The sequence below is a fragment of the Epinephelus moara genome, chromosome 16 (genome assembly GCF_006386435.1).
Source record: "Epinephelus moara isolate mb chromosome 16, YSFRI_EMoa_1.0, whole genome shotgun sequence".
Classification (NCBI taxonomy): domain Eukaryota; kingdom Metazoa; phylum Chordata; class Actinopteri; order Perciformes; family Serranidae; genus Epinephelus; species Epinephelus moara.
The window spans coordinates 20847367-20862940 of record NC_065521.1 but is presented as its reverse complement, the minus strand read 5'-3'; the positions used below and the strand labels follow the sequence as shown (position 1 = coordinate 20862940).

The 15574-nt window shown below is 40.9% G+C and overlaps 2 protein-coding genes across 6 annotated transcripts in view; both read left to right on the top strand.

Moving 5' to 3' along the window:
- LOC126403600 (kazrin-like) overlaps positions 1 to 15574 on the top strand; it is a 154899-nt gene that overhangs the window by 57945 nt on the left and 81380 nt on the right. The gene's annotated exons all lie outside the window — the stretch shown is intronic.
- LOC126403604 (chymotrypsin-like elastase family member 2A) overlaps positions 15238 to 15574 on the top strand; it is a 130580-nt gene continuing 130243 nt past the window's right edge. The window contains exon 1 of the mRNA XM_050066374.1: positions 15238 to 15241. The gene's annotated coding sequence lies outside the window, so the exon portion shown is untranslated. The remainder of the gene's footprint in view (positions 15242 to 15574) is intronic.

Genomic DNA, 15574 nt, shown 5'->3' with positions numbered 1-15574 from the left:
ACACGTTTGATAAAACGGAGTTAAATCTCTCGGCATCCATTTTCAAGCTCTCTGTGTGTTTGTTTCCTTGCGGACGAGGAAAGGGGGAGCGCACATTTCCGAGAAGGCGTGTCCTTTTCAAAAATGCAAGAGGCGTTGCTTTGTTGCTGGCCGTTTTCGCCGGTGTGTTAAACACACTTTAGAAAGGAGTGTCCCCAGACTATCAGAAGGCACCGGCACATTTAGCAGTAGACCTAGTTTCAGCTGGCGAGCTTTTAGCGCATCTTCGGCGAAGCCTTTTGGCACGAAACTGTCACTGTGCCAAGCTGGATCTGTCAACACCTCCCCCTGCTGCACCACCACACCCATCTCAGTGCCAAACTACCAAACTGAGCGTGCCTTGGGTTGTGCTGCTCAAAACTAGCTCTGCGCGGGGTTCGCCACCCTGCGCCATGCCAGGAAACTAGAGGCCTTAATTTTGTTGTTCGCCACCCTGCGCCATGCCAGGAAACTAGAGGCCTTAATTTTGTTTGTATATACGTAGCAGTTTTCAACCATATATACTTGTTTTTGTCACAGAACGAAAAGTATATTTGTTTTCTTTTATACCCTGTTATCTCTTCGAAGAACTCTTTCATTCCAAATCCTACAACTACAAGCAAAGCAGTAGCAAGAAAAACTGCACTGCATCTTTTTTCATTTTACTGTTGTCAAAGTCTTACGGTCTTACTTGGTACAGAGAATGATCAGAAGTCTTTTCACTGAAGTTAGTCTTAGATTAGTCTTAAATTTAGGCTGGACGACCTTCTGTAACCAGTGTTTTCTACAATGCCGATTCACTGTTGCTTTTTGAGATCTTGTTGCTGGAGACAAAATGAGTCATCTTGTCTGTGACGCTGGATCTCTAGGCTTAACAGACAAGAGGCTCTTATTTGCCCCTATGATACACCAGCTTTAAAGCTGATATACAGTGCATAGAGCTTCATTCATCAAATCATCTGTCCCCAGACACCCTCTGTCTCCCTCTTTTTTCTGAAAAGGTGTCAGCTGGCACCAGCGTAATTAGAATCTACACACAAGGCATCAGATTGACTTTCGACAGGCTCAGTCAAGCTTTCATTTTAAGTCTTTAAATCTTCACAAAAAGGAGTAATCTGTCAAACACTTGTCTAAACGATGAGATGACGATGCTAAGGAGCTGCAAAGTCTGTTTTGTCTGTAAATCTCCCACAAATTTTACTCATGAATTCAATGCCGGGGCACTTATATCAGGCCCGATGAGATGTGCTCGTGTTATTGACAGAGTTAGGGGAATCATTAGCTGGCACAGGATTGTGTCAGCGTAGATCAGTGATTTAAGTGTTGTTTTGCACGCTGTCATCTTTTGGCAGTGCAACTGTGGAAGTAGTCTCCTGAGATTTTTCATTTGGCTTCCTTCATTTGATTTGTGCTAATTGCAGTTTTTGCATGGCTTTGGGGAGAAAGGGGTGAGAGGAGGAGAGGAGAAGCTATCATTCTCTAATTTGTATGGTAACCTGTCTGACACGAACATGCACAGGCCGGATGAGAACAGCCTATTCTTGTTTAGAGAGTGAGGACATAGCAGTAATAAGAGATGGGTGGACAGAAGGGACAGAGGACGATCAATGGAAACGGAGTCAGAGGAAGGAGAACAGATATGAGGGGAACTCAAGACGGAAGTCAAATGGAGAGACAAAAAAGAGTATCAAAATAATTACTGTAAATGGAAGTCATTTAGAGGTGTGATACATCCTAAATGTGTTGGCCCTTTAACAGCCACTTTGCATTGCTGGGTTTGTTTTGTCATTTGTTCGCACATATTCTGGCAAAATATACACGCACACATGAGATCAGAGCTGAAGCAATCAGTTGCTGTTGATGGAAAATTAATCAGAGACTATTTCGTAAGTATTTTGCAAGTGAAAACCAAACAAACCCATAATGAGCTGTTTTCCTTGTCATACATCTCAGTAGACTTAATATTTCTGTATTTTGGGATAATTTTTAGGACGCTAGGAAATTGCGACAAAGTTTTTTCACATTTTACTGACCAAACAATTAATAGAGAGTAATCAACTGATTTATCGATAATGGATATCATTAGTTCTAGCCTCCCATGACATGACATCATGTCCAGAAAGGAGTTAACTGAAGCAATAAAACATCCACAGTCAACATGTTAAATTCTGCAATTTATCAATGTGGGACAACCACTGAAATAGAGATGCTCAAATGTACTCTGACAGTAGCCTCAGTAGTCAAGCATGCACTGCAGCCTGAACACATGTTCAGTTTTGAAATGTCTTTATTGTAGTTGTCTGAACAAACTCACTCATTGTTGTCTTTGCCATTACAATCACTAATAATTTTGCTGTAAAATAAAGGCCGATGCAGTCAGATACTCAGTTTATGCCAACATTGTGTCAGAGAGTTGTTGATCTACAATCATTTTTTAAGCATTACTATATTCAAAAGCAGCATACAGTATGATGCAATACACCAAAACAACGCCTCGAATTATGACCTCAACCCAGTGGTCGAATTGAGGTAGGATGAGGGGGGATGCCATCCCCTTTGTTAGAAAATTGACCAAAAACCATCCCCCTTGTTAATCTAGTCAAAAAGTCAAAATTGAAAATCTAGAATCTGTGTGTGCAGGCACAGACGTAATTTGAGGGGGGACACAAGGGACATGTCCCCTGCACTTCCCGTATCTGTGCCCTCTGTCCCTCGCACTTTTTACAGCTGTTACAACCATTCAATTCGTTTTTAACATGTGGTAACGTGTTTTTCCAAGCCGACTTTAAACGCACTGGCGCCAGGCGGCATACACATGCTGNATCTAGAGCATAAAAGTGACTTTGAGGTTAATTTCCACAGCTATGTCACCACTACTATTCCTAATTATATTTATGAAATTTGATTTGCACATTTATTATCTATATTATTGCAATAGATTGAAGAGGGACAGGGAGAAACCAGGCAGGTATCAGGACAGGGACCTGACAGCATCACCAATTATCAGCCCAAGGCTTCACAGATTAGGAGAAATTATAACTGGCTAAGGAATCGCTACAGGACAAGAGTGACTCTAAGATTCATTTTCACAGCTATTTCAGAACTAGTCTTATTTATACTCTAAAATGTTTTTTGTCTGTATTGCAATAGCAATACTACTGCATTATTTGTGTTTTTAAAGGCAGCAGGTATTGGTCATGCCATTTTTCTTTATCTTGATTAATTTTGCATGTCTGTGCTGTCATATTTGATGATGTGTGCACGCAAAAAAATCAAAGCTACATTGCATCCCCCTTGTTAAAAATTAACAATTCGACCACTGCCTCAACCCCTCTGCTACACAGTCTAGGCTATAAGTTGATGTATTTTAAGCTTTATAAAGATTGTTTTCACTGCATAACTATTGTGTTGATCATTTCAAAGATAAACAAAGTATAAAAAAAACAGTGTATAGACTTGTACAGTCATCACTTATGACCCACTATAAGTGTGTGTCAGTGTATTTTTCTGCAGAGACTGTGCCCTCAACCTTTATTTTCTCTATTTCTGTGCTCAGGATGTTTGTAGGCGTGAACCCTCACAGCACTCAGGTGAGGTCAGGGCTTTAATAAAAGCTAGCGACCAGGTACCAGACCATAAGCAGCACACATCTAGAGAGAGACCAAGCACAGAAAAAAAATATATATATAGTGAGGCAAAAGAGTGAATCTGAAGTTAGCTGTTTCTTTCACCTTCACTTGCAAGCATCTTTACAAACATTAACCGATAATCCTGCATAATATGCCTTTAAGGTGTTCATATTATTACTAGGTAAACAAAAAATAAATAAATACAAAAGATTAATCACAAAATACCTTGTGGAATACCCTGAAGATCTTGTACTGATAAAATGTAATGTTGTAAGATTATCCCCTCGGGATAAAAAACTTTCCTCAAAGTGCAGCATGAAGACAACACAATAGCTCTACTGACAGGGTATTAATTTTTTTTGTATGAAGATGATGAGCTGATGAAAAGGCAATCTGAGCTATGCCTGCACTGAATCACCTATTGAACTGGTATCAAAGCCCTTCATTAATCCACAACTCTAAAGTAAAAGCTGCCGCCTTGCCTCCAAGGAATGGTACCTATTGAACATTACTATTACTCCATTTACCATTATGATATTCATTTTCTGGGTAATAGTTTGCAACGTAAGTTCCGGTTAATTTATTTAAATAGCTCTGCATTTCAAACATGTTTGAAATGACTTTACAAAGAATATATGTGGAGTGTAGGAGCGTATCTTCATCTAACTAATCAACAATCAGTCATAGGATGAAATGAAGCAGCATATCACACGGTAAAATAAAATACAAGAACGAAATCAATTAAAGTAACAGAGCATGTTGCTGAGATATTACAAGCATATCTAATCTTCACACCCTTGTCTTACTCCAACAATGGAAGAAAAGGAAAAAACTGCTGAAGAAAACCTTATGTAAATACTATAAATAAACATAAATGTCAGTGGAAATTGATCTGAACTCAACGCCCGCTCCATCTCTGCTGAAGCACTGAAAACATGCAAGAAAAGTTAGAGGGGCGGCAAATGGCAACTTCTCCACTGGCGAGGTAAACAGACAGAAAACAAAGAAAACAGACAAGGAACCTTTGACTGCCACAAAATGCTGACTTGTTGGATGAGTATCCTTGAAGTGAAGGAGAGCCCGGAGTGACAGAGAGCGATTCACAGGGGAGATCTGAAGCTGGAGAGGTAGAGAGACAGCCAGAGACACGGTGAAAGAGAACGAGAGATCTAAAGAGGGAGAGAGGCAGAGTGACATAACGGAGAGAACAACAGACCTAAAAAGAGAGTCTGTGGGGCAGGCACGCCTCAGGGCCTGCAAACCTACTGCAGAGGGATTAATGATGCCAGGTCAGACCCTTAGCTTGTTTACAAAGAGACACACAGCTGTTTTCACTATTGCTTCGCAGTGCTTTAGGGCATAAACTAAACTCTGCAACTACAGTATCCAAAATGCAACTAGAAAGACGGACCTGAGGAATTGAGGGAGCATTTTATGTATACAGAGGTTTACTTGCCATTAAAGCAAATTTCAGATTGAGAATACATATAAAAAAAAAAAAAAAAAAGAAAAAAGGTGGGGACGTACCCGGAGTTAAAAAATAAATATGTGAAGGTTGGAGAGGAGGAGAGGTGGACTGTAGGGAGATGAGGGTGGTCTCCTGTTCTGCTGTTCTGCTTTGCGTTAGGTACAGTGTGTTTATTCACTGGACATATTTAGGGCTACCAACTAGGACACAGGTGTAGCGCATGTAGGAACAGACTCTTGCTATGAGGACCACGGAGCCTGAGAGCCCCGAGAGGGTGATTTGCCTGTTATGTAACCTTGACCAAACATGTCCCACTCAGCATCTCGAGGTTGTAGTGAGGCTGAACTCTTTTAGTCTCTTCTGTAAAAGCATGGACTGTTTCAGCACTCTACTTAACACAAGAGGCTTTTTTTAATTCATAAAAATACCAAACACACACTCCACCATGTAGTCTGTGTAAGTGACACTGACCTCAGTGACGAGGCTGCAGTGTAGTATCTATTACAAGAAGCTGTTTTTAACTGACAGGGACCCCCTTAATTTAGCTGAGACGATACTGTGGGTGACCTGTGACCAGACTGCAGGATTGGCTGAGCCACTGTGCTATTTTGAATATAGGACACTATCAAATCAGTCAGCTCCCTTATGTCATACCTCTAACTCTGCACACAGTTGCTGGCAGTTCCTGTTATAAATGCATGTTAGCCTAAAAAATAAAAGAGGATTATGAATTGTCAGTTCCTGTGAAGAATGTCCTTTTTTTGTGTGTAATATATTTTTAAAGAATGAATCTTTGTTCGCTTATTCCACAGATTACAAGGCAAAAGTTACTGGTATAAGCGCAAATATATTAAATACCTGAAATGTTCTACGTAATATTGAGTGTGATATTTTAGATCAGTCAGTCAAAATTGATTGGCAAATACCGGGGCTGAAAAATGAAACCAATACAAAGTGCCGAAAATTGTAGTTCCTCTAATGGCCAAATGAGGCTGGCTCCAAAAGCGAGTCCATCCCCGTTGACCACCATTTTAAAATGCCCAACTTTAAAGCAGAAACAAACATGTTTACAGCCTGGTTTGGTCTCTATAACAAATTTAAACATTCATTATAAGTAGGACAGTGAGCCATCATCTCAGCTAATTGGTCAGATGCACCCTTCGCTCTTCCACAACTCCAATCCTCATCCAGGTATGATAAGAGACAAGATAAGATGAAACAGATTTGAAAATCATGATTGTACAAGCAGGACCTCTGGGCGAAATAAATACATCGACTTTGTCGTAACAGGTAAGGCTAGAAGAATAAAAGCTCCTTAAGGTTGCACTAGCCAAGGAGATAATATGTATGGTCACTTCTGGTTTCAGAAACTCAAGATGGCGACTTGAGAGCTTCAAAACAGAAGTCCACAAACCAATGGGTGACATCACGGAGGCTACGATGAATATTTATACAGTGTATTGTCAAAAAGCAAGGCCTACTGTCTCGACTGTATATTTTCCACCACTGTCTAACATCAAGATATCCATTGTCAATAAATCTGTCAGTTATTCTTAGGATTAACCGATTGATTACGTGGTCCATAAAATGTCAGAAAATGCTAAAAAAAAAAAGTGATTACTGACTAATAGTTTAACTACTAATCATCCCTGACTGGTATTACAGTGTTAGCTCATGCTAGCTTATATTTGCAGGAGATGCACAGTGGAACAGATAAGGTCTGAAGACACCAGTGGTTATTGGTGAGACAGCCATGAGCCGCTCTGTCAGTTACATGTCAGCTGTGGTGGAAATGAGACACATAATTGTCAGGACAAGGCAGCAGCTTGACAAGGACAGTTGTAGAATAGCATGAGGGCAAATATAGCAGTAGAGCTACTTGGCAGGGTCAGAAACCTGGCAGTGTCGAGGTTCAAAGAGCACCAACCTCTGCCTGTCTATCTCCTGCTGCTGTTGGCAGTGTTTACTCAAAACAGCACTTCTTGCTGGTGGCAGGCAGACAGAAATGTCAACGCCCAGTAACTGCAGCACTTAGAAACTCTCTCCACTTCTTTGCCTAGCAACACATTGCAGTGACAGCTTACATCACCACACTTGCTGGCAGACTCCTCTGCTACAAGCCTCTCAGCGGCTATCTGTAAATGTTAAAAGGCAAAGCGTGGAATATGAAGAAAGTGACAAGAAAGAACGAAAAGGCCTCCAGCTGAAAACAATTAGGCCCATTTTGGGATTTTTTTTTTTTTTTTTTGTCAGTGAGAAACCTGACATGAATTATTGTAAGTGAATGGTGGTTTTGTCTGACGTTAGTCTGAAAGATCTTTTTGTGTGTGTGCTGGCGACACACACTTGGATAAGTGCAGTGATTGTTTCTGGTGTTTAAACCAATCAGACAGTTCTGCACGGGTGTCATAATTTACCTGCGTATGCTGGTACGTGATGTAAACCCTCATGCCTTTCAGCTAACAATCTAATTTCTTTGCTTCCAGGCAGCGGTCATGAATTTCATGGTCTTTGTCTCCTGTAAATGACATCTCTCATTGTTAACAACTTCTCCATCGGTAACGCGTGTCTTAGGAGACATGTACAGTATTATTATAGGAATGGAGCTTTGTGTCATTTATTACATTAGGGGGGCAACAGGGAGCCTCATTATCCCTCATTGTGCTCCTACACCTGCTTTTTACTATAAATTTAACCATCACAACAAGAATATTAACGTAGCTGTGAATATACTGTTTATGGTACTCTCAGTGGTTATCTCATTTCCCTCTATTAAATTTGCTTCTTTAGATTTTCCAAACAAGACTATTGCAGAATGAACCGCATGCTTTCTCTTCTCCTTTTTTCATAACATCCGAATGGCATGAATGATGACAATTTCACTGTATTAGGTATGGCAATTTAACAGTCATACTCACACATTTGCCGGCACACAGAGACCCATTAATGCCATCAAGCATACTATGTGCACTAACAGCTATTTTGTGATACATGGTTGCATATCAGTGTGGTATCAGTACTTTTTTCTATGGAATCTCTATGGCTGTTGCTTTTCAGCAGTAATACTCAACTTATGGTACGTGGGCCAGATCTGCCAGTCAATAGGGTGCCGAATGGCCAGCTGACCATTTTCTAATTTGCAATGAAAATAAATTGATTCACACTGGGATTTTTTTCTGCTACTTTGAATCTAAATACGGTGCAAGAATGCACAACAACAAGCACCAAAATAGAGTTTGTTTAGAAAAACAAGGGCAAGGGGTGGATCCTCTGGACCCCCCAACAGAGGTCTTGGCTAATTATTTATATATCAGATAATGATGTTTGTTTATTCCCTCGGCTCCTGTCATTTAACAAAAGTGGTTCAGTTTGACTCAGTGTCAGCACAGAAGAACACAAGTTAATGTACTCCTCTGCAGTTTCTCTTTGAGATGGTCCCTCATGTGGTAAAATGTATCAGTCACATTAAAGTCGCATATTAAGTTATCAACGTAATGTTCAATTTTATGTGCAGTGTAATGTTTTGCGCTGTGTTGCAAGTAATCAGGCAAAACTGAACAACGTCAGTGACCAATTCTGAGGCTTTAATTACAATTAGCTTCAAATAATTAGTGTGGACATATTACAAAACAATAACATGAACATATCAGCACGACATGGTTCCACTAAATGTTGATAAGAGATAATATTGAATCATTCGCCCTAGTATCTAGTGCAACACCATTTGTTAATTTGTTCTAACAAGTTTCAAGCTAATCAAGCAGCTTCAGACTGACAGTAAATGTCAAGTGTTCTCTCCGTGAGCAAACCCTTTCAGTTATCCACACTTTTAGCCTACATTTGCTTTTTAAACTGATTATGGCAATGTCACCTCTAAATGTTGAACAAGAGGATCAGCTTTGTGGATTGTGGCATGAATCACTGCTCGCCTTTTAAAAGCAAAGATGTAGATAAGATCTGGGTTGAAAATGTCAGATATTTCTGTCCCTCTGTGGCTGGGAAATTTTCAACAAGAGGCCTGAGTCCTACAGCCATCGTCAGCTCCTATAAAGATAAGTCAGGATAGCCTCATGGATAATAGGCTACTATATAAATGTATATGTTTCCCCTCTGGACGCCATTACCCTGTCAATGCTAGTGCTAAGATATAAGCGTAGCGATGTTTAAGGGTTATATGGGGACGGTGGATGCTCCAGAGTTTAGGGTTAATGCCCGGTCTTGTTGTACATTTGTCTTGCTAGAAGGAAGGGTTTTACAGCCACTGAGTTTTCCACTCCGTTCTCTCATGGCACATTGACTAATGTGACCGCTCCAGTGCCGACCCCCAACCAATATGTCTCTTAGGAGCTTGTTAGCCACGGACCTGCAGTGACCCAGACGCCCTCGCCTGTTCCCTGAAAGCTGAAAAAGTTACTTATTCCTTTTTTTTTCCCTAACTGCCGTTTCTAGAATGGAGAACTCAACTTGAGGCGACAACCCATCGACCTCTTGGTCGCTTTCACACACAAATAAATAATGTGGCAATTGATGGAGATGAACAGGGAGTATTTGTTTTCATGGTGACTGTAAATAATGCCTGAAATAATGAATAGTCAGAAAAAACTTTTTCTGTCTTTCTCCGGAAACTTTCTGAATAAAAACCCTGCAGTTAGCTTTTAGAAAAGAAAAAATTATTGTTTCCACAGAAATACATAATACAGATTTATAAAAACAGTACGTCTGCAGTGTTGGTAACACACTGTAGGGATCGATCCATCATGCACCACAATGCTGCTGAAGCTCAGATGCTGATTGGTGCTGACTGTTGCCCGTCCCAGCCCACTGCCCCCTGCTGAGTCCTCCCCCCCCTCTCCCTCCAGTCCCCTCCTTTCCCCATTAGCCGATCGATAAAGCTCTAAGGCACACCTGAATGGTTGCCGTTTCAATGAGGCCGCTGAGTGCTTTGGTGGAGTGATGAAGAGGGTTTGTTAGCCTTTATAGAACCTAACAGCCGTCACATGAGCATCTGGAGATGCTGTGTGGTTACGGCCAAACTTTTAAGCAGGCTATTGGACTCATTATTTCTGTGTGTGTATGTGTGCGAGTGTGCTCGCGGTTGTGTGTGTGTGAGTGTGTGAAAGTGAGTCAGAAGATAAAACGTAGAATGAGGCAGCCAAATTAGTCATTGTTTAAATCCAGCAGGACAGTTTTATACCCATGACCCAAATCATTCATAATATTCATCTACCCTAAATGTTTTATGTCAAGTCAGTCCACATGAATAATGTAGAGGGGCTTATGGGACATATTAACCTTTGGAGTCTGTGCGTTTTGGCCTTGTTGAGGAAAATAAAAGGTTTCAGTAGGAAGACTGTCCTTGTGTTTAATGGGATTTTACCATAATCTGTAAAAATGATGGACGTAGCTACGGTGACATCACCCATTGGTTTGTAGACTCCTGTTATGAGGCCTCGAATTCGGCATCTCCGCTGTCGCCATCTTGGTTTTTTGGAGCCAGAGGTGACCATATTTGAGCGTGAGGCTGGTGCTGTGGAGGAGCGAGGAGTGGATCTGACTTAGAAGCCAAGGGCACTATCACCAGACAGTCTTGCCCTCAAAGCGGCCATGCCTTTAATGAAGCGTAACTTTGAGCCTTAATAAATGTAAACAGGTGAGTTATAAAAGAAATTCACCCCCACACAGTTGTCATGAATGATGAAATTAGCTATAGACACCATTTTAATACCGCAGTCTATGGGGATTGACAGTCTTCAGATAGCCAGCCTCAAGTGGTCATTCAGAGAACTGCAGTTTTTGGCACCTCCTTATTGGCCTTATTTATTTTTTAACCCTGGAGGTTACTGCTTGGTTTTTACCCCCAAAAAAGATTATAGGAAAAACATGTAAAATGTATTTGAATATAAATAAATGAAAAACAAGAAATAAAAGTACAAAATAAAAGTTATAAAATAAAAAAAATTAAGAAACCAAGATGTTTGGCTGTACCCAGATCAGACTTTTTGTTTTATTTGAATCAGATTCGGCACGATGGTTCAGTGGTTAGCATCGTTGCCTCACAGCAAGAGGGTTCCAGGTTCGAACCCACGGTGGAGTTGGGGGTTTGACTCCTATGTCAGCGTGGGTTTTCTACCGGGTACTCCGGTTTCCTCCCACAAACCAAAGACTTGCAGGATAGGTTAACTGGTGACTCTAAATGGGCCGTAGGTGTGAATGTGAGTGAATGGTTGTCTGTCTCTATATGACTGGTCCAGGGTGTACCTTGCCTCTTGCCCAATGTCAACTGGGATAGGCTCCAGCCCCCCCTCCCCCGCCACCCCTAACAGGAGAAGCAGTTACGGAAAATGAATGAATTAAATGAATATGAAGATTGAGCCACTCGTGCCTTTTTTAAATGCGTGTACTGCACTGCTGTCAGCTTGGTCTGGAACTGCTGTCTGTTCTGTTCCAGAAAGCGACAGGGAGTGAGGCAGGGGAACCAAGGGGTGAGCTACCTTATCTCATTTTATTTGTCTCATTTGTGATCAGATAAATTCTGGGGGGGGGATTTTACCCATTTTAAATGGTTAATAAATAAAGAGAATCAAAATTTGTGGTGGTTAATGTTGATTTTGTACCAACATTAACCACCTTATTTGCATCACAAATCAGTCAGTGTAAGAGAAACAAGAAAAAAAAGACCCTACAAAATGACATGTGAAATCTTACATAGCTCACATGACCTGATTAATTCTGTAGGTCTTTATAAAGCTTTTTTCTTAAATCCAGATAAGGATTATAAGCACTCTTGTTCTTCCCTAACCTCGTCCTGCTTCCCACTCACACACTTACCCGCCTCTACAAGCATCTGGGAGTTGTCCAGTGCTTCCTCGGCTATCTGCTGTTGACTGTTGAACCACTCCGCTTGAGCAGCGAGGGGTTAAGTGGCTTGTTGAACACAACCTCGGCTGTAGCTGTTGATGGAGGAGGAACTCATTCTCTTTCCCCACCCACATCTCCCAAACTGGTCTGGGATCTGAACCCCTTGACCCAATCTCGTCTCAGCTGCCACCACGCGGGCCTGGCGGCAGTTTTTCTATATTTCTGAATATATCATCTCACTGCATGGAATCTCACGGCTGAGCAAGGTCAAATTGACATGTTATTCTATGTTTGATTTTTTCCCACTGCTTCATTTAAATGTTTTAATTGCAGTCACGTAGTGTGTAGGAGTGTGTTTGTGCATTTTATGGCACAACCTGGGCTCCACTTATGCAGCTGTCACCTGTCAGAAATACTCAGTAAGGCTTGTTTAGTAGTGCGAGGTGGAAAATATAGAACTGTGTTCAAAAGTTCAGCTGCTGCTTACATTTACACACCAATACATATTATATGAAAAGGAAGCAAACATTGTCAACACCAGACAGTATTTCTTTGATTATACGAAATTTAAATACTCCACATATGGTGATGTGTAATTCCACGGTATTATTCATGAATTAACCAGCGTCATGTTCAATACATGCAAAAACTGATGGTATGCTCATTAATTTGGTCACCATGAGCGTCCAGTTAGTCGGGATAGACTGCTCATTTTTCCTTTAACCGACCAAAGCAACTCTTACAACAATATAAACCACTCCAAACACGCATGGCTGCACTGTTTTAACACACACACTGCATGAAAAATGTATAGCATGGCTACCGAGAGATGGAAACTGGAATAGTTTGTTCCACTCTCCATATCTCATGTCCTCCAGAGCTCTGAGGGAATACCACGATCATCATTTGGTATTCATGATGCAGGATTTTCCCCAGTCGATGACGGAACTGCTGAGTTGTGAAAAGATTTTGCTCGATGTGTAACATGCTTCAGAGCCCACCGAAGTTAATGTCTGACAGTTGGTTGGCCTTGAAGTGGGGGTAAGCGAGGCTTTACTGGCAATTTGTTTTGCAGTCGGAGGAATTGAATAAGTAGCGTAGCACTGGGCACCGTCATGCTCCGTGAGCTTCGTGGAACTTTGGTAACCTGTTTGATTTGTTGTATCTGCCCGGCTTTGCTCTCTGTGGAGGACGGGTGTGCTTCCTTCTGTCTGAGACCAATTTGAGGTGCATCTTGACACAGAATCCATCTATGTTCCCAAGATAACTTTTTAAGCAGCTGGCAATTTCAAACAATTTGATTCAGACTGTGTCAGCGCTCTGCGATGTGAAGCGTTACCGTACAATGCTGGAATTTCATTGTGTAAACACTTACTATACTTTTTAACCAACATTTCTGCCATTGGTTGTAGAAAAGAATCTTGAGGCAAAAAATGAATCCAGATACATGTGAGAAAAAGAGTAAAATTACCTTCACATTTTAATGACCATCATTTATAAAATCTCATTTGTTACAACCAACAAGTCAAATTAATCCTCTTAAGCAGACCGTCGTTGTAATTATGCCTTGCTGCTGTATTTACACAGAACAAAATGCTTTCACTAATTGATTTTGTCCATGCAGAGATGTTTCTGAGCGGTGCATAGACAGACGTTAATGTAATACACCTTTACATTGCTACACCTTTATCAAGTAAGTCTGTCGGGAGGGACATGGGGCAACAGAGCACAGTAATGTTGCTGTGACTTGATATCGACTCTCTACTCTGAGAACACTGGCATAGAAACACACATGTTGGCTACTTTTTTAGGGGTTAAACTTAGACATTTCAGTCTTATTCCACTGTTCAGATGCAGACAAGCATGCATAAATATTTTGTTAGCCTTGGCCCAGCTGCTGAAAGTGATGCAGCCACATCATTTATCCCATTACTCATCACTACAATACCACATGCAGTATAAACACTGAATCATAACTCAGTTACACAGCATGGTGTCTCTGGTGAAAGTATAAATATTTTTAAATGACACCTCAAAATACACACTCAGTAAAGCCGCTTGAGATTTGGGGTGTTTTTTTTAACACATTTTTATGATGTACATTTTAATGCCTGAATTGATCAAATTCAAATGTGGAGGTGGAAAGAATTTGGCACTTTTATTGTGGTAATCTCTGAGTAATGTGACGTCATGTTGGTTTTAAGAAACACAAAGCCAAAGTGAGAAAGCAGAAAATGGCAGACGGTCCGAGGACCTTCAGCAGCTCAAAAAGCAACTGGAATTCAGCCAGCACAGACTCCACCGCCGGATCTGCAAACTTTTTGCTGCTGCTGTCACACAAATTAGACCCAGCCCGCTGTGACCTCGGTACCCTCTGCAGCTTCTCCAGAGCTTCTGCCCACTCTGCTCCTGGCGAATAGTCTCCTAGCAGCAGGGCGTGAGGTGGAGGGACTGCTGGGTGGCTAGTTTGCTAATTCTTGTCTCATCTGTGGTCTGACAAACAGAAAGAGAGCAAGAGAGAAGTAAGATTTTACCCACTTTTAAATTGTTGAAAAAAAGAAGAAGAATATTTTAAAGTGGCAGTCAGTGTTGATGTTGTGGCAGCAGCTGCAAATAGATCTATATATGTGGAACACTGCACTTAGTTAATGAGCAGGGACAGCTAAATCTAACAGTTTAAAGGGGAAGTACGTCCATTTTCAAAATTCATAAATGTTATTACTATGGTCTAAGACAGTCCGAAAATATTAGCAGACATGAACAACTTTGTCCCAAATCCAAAAACTAGAGTGCTAAAACTCAAATTTGTGATGTCATAGGGAAAAAAAGTCTGGAGCTGATCCATGGGCAATGAATTGTGAAAGATGTTATAGATGGCACTGAGAGCACCCAGGGAGATTGTTTTGAGTATATGGGTACATTTTCTGTTTTGATAAATATTGATTGAACTGTCCTAGGCCATGGAAATAATGAAATTCTTATTTTAGGTGCTGTTACCCTTAAAGTTCACCTTAAAAAGTATAAATTTAATACAAATATAATACAAGAAAGCGTGACTGACATGAGATGTGCATTGTTTTTGTAAATATGCCTGGTGATATACAGACTCTAGAAGTGTTTGATTCAACTTTTTACCAGGGTGTGGTGTTAAAAAAAATATTCAAAAATTGCAATAAATCATAACACTGAATCACTCTTCTTGTACAATTGCAATACTTAGAAATTGTCAAATTGGTACCCAAGTATTGTGATAGTGTCGAGTACGGGGTTTGCATATCAGCCCAGCCCTACTATAGATGCACATACTGTAACATAACAAACATGTGTTACCTTCTATACTTCCTTCTGGCTCTGCTCTGTCTCTCTCTATTTCCCTTGCATCCGTCCCTTGTCAGTTTTCACATTTCCTATAATTGGGAGCATTTGTAGCTGCTTCCGGGAAATGCCGTGGCACATCCATCACACCACATATGTGCCAGAAACATTAGCACAGACACACGTGTACACTCCATTAGAATAATCCCCAAATGGACAGACTCTTGTGTCGACTTCAGCAGCCCTTAATTGGAAAGAAAAATACATTTCATAAGTGCACACCGCT